The sequence below is a fragment of the Bison bison genome, unplaced genomic scaffold (assembly GCF_000754665.1).
Source record: "Bison bison bison isolate TAMUID 2011002044 unplaced genomic scaffold, Bison_UMD1.0 scf7180017845492, whole genome shotgun sequence".
In the NCBI taxonomy this organism is placed as follows: Eukaryota; Metazoa; Chordata; class Mammalia; order Artiodactyla; family Bovidae; genus Bison; species Bison bison.
The window spans coordinates 32,044-33,399 of NW_011476065.1; positions in this window are offsets into that span (position 1 = coordinate 32,044).

Genomic DNA, 1,356 nt, shown 5'->3' on the forward strand with positions numbered 1-1,356 from the left:
GCGAGGATGGCTCCCCGCCCCCCCAGAGGCCCGGGATCGCCCCGTCTCCCTTCGGGGCTGCAGGCCCAGGAGACCGGCAGGGGCTGCAGGGGGAGCCTCAGGCCCTGACCCCCCCGGGGACTCCTGCAGGGCACTTGTAATCTCACAACTTAGCATCGCTCGCCTGCCCATCCGAAGCTCCTGGCCCGGAAGGACCCACCGCACTTTATGCCCAGGAGGGGCGTCTTTCTCACGGCCCGAGGCCGCGCTGTTGTCCGTCAGTAATCTCTGTATGTTAATAAAGTGGTCGTATTTATGGCGGCATCGTGGGCTATCCGGGGCTCTGAAAGGAGGGGCAGGGTGTCTTCTGGGCTCACCGCCCCGGGAAGGTCTGATGCAGCCTCAGATCCGGGACCGGGTCTGGGACCAGGGCTGGGTCTGGTTCTGAGGCTGGGTCTGGGTCCGGGACCAGGTCTGGGTCCAGGGTCGGGTCTGGTTCTGAGGCTGGGACTGGGTCCGGGACTGGGGTTGGGGCTGGGTCTGGGGCCGGGGCCGGATCTGGGTCAGGCTGGGGCTGAGGGCGGCTAGGGCTGGACTGCAGTGTCTTCCCTGAGGAATGACATTCGGGGAAAGCAGACAGAAAAAGGTGACAGGTGAGTGAGCGCCTGCAGGGAGGGGCTCAGGGGCTTTGGACTCAGTGCTGGAGTCAGAACTGAGCCGGTCTCGTGCCTCCTGACTGCTGCGGGGCCTGGGGGCCCGCAGGGCGCAAGGGACCTCCCCACCCTGGGGGGAATGGTCCCACCTTGGGGTGCGCTGGTAAGAACACAAGGGGCGAGGCAGGCAGGGTGGGGGGCACCTTGTGGGTCCACGTCGGAGGCTCAGGAAACGGTCCTCATTACTGCTGCCGGGCCTCTTAGACGAGCCACTTCATCTGGACTGGCGGGTGCTGGGACACCGGCGGGCTTCCCAGAGGAGGTGATGTTTCGGCTGGTCCAGCCTCAGGAGTGACTCTACAGCCTCCAGGGAGAGGGGTGGGTGTTTACGATGCTGAAAGCACCTTGGTTTGGCTGCAGCGGAGGAGGGAGGGTCTGGCTGTCCACCGGCTGAGGGACAGTGAGCCGGCCCTGGGTGCGTATGCCAACGGGGAGGGTCTCCGTCGGGGGCAGGGATTGGGGAGGTGAGTGGCTGTCAGGCTGTTTCGCTGGGGTGCAGAGCCTTCTGTTCCCAAAACGGGATAAGAGCAGAGTGGGCTGCAGTGTTTAGGACAGCGTCACAGGTGGGTGTGTGGCCGTGAAGGTGGAGGCCTGTGGAGTGGGCTCCCTCAAGGTCAGCAGCTCGGTTCCAGCGGAGGTGGGATCATGGCAGTCCAGGGGCGCA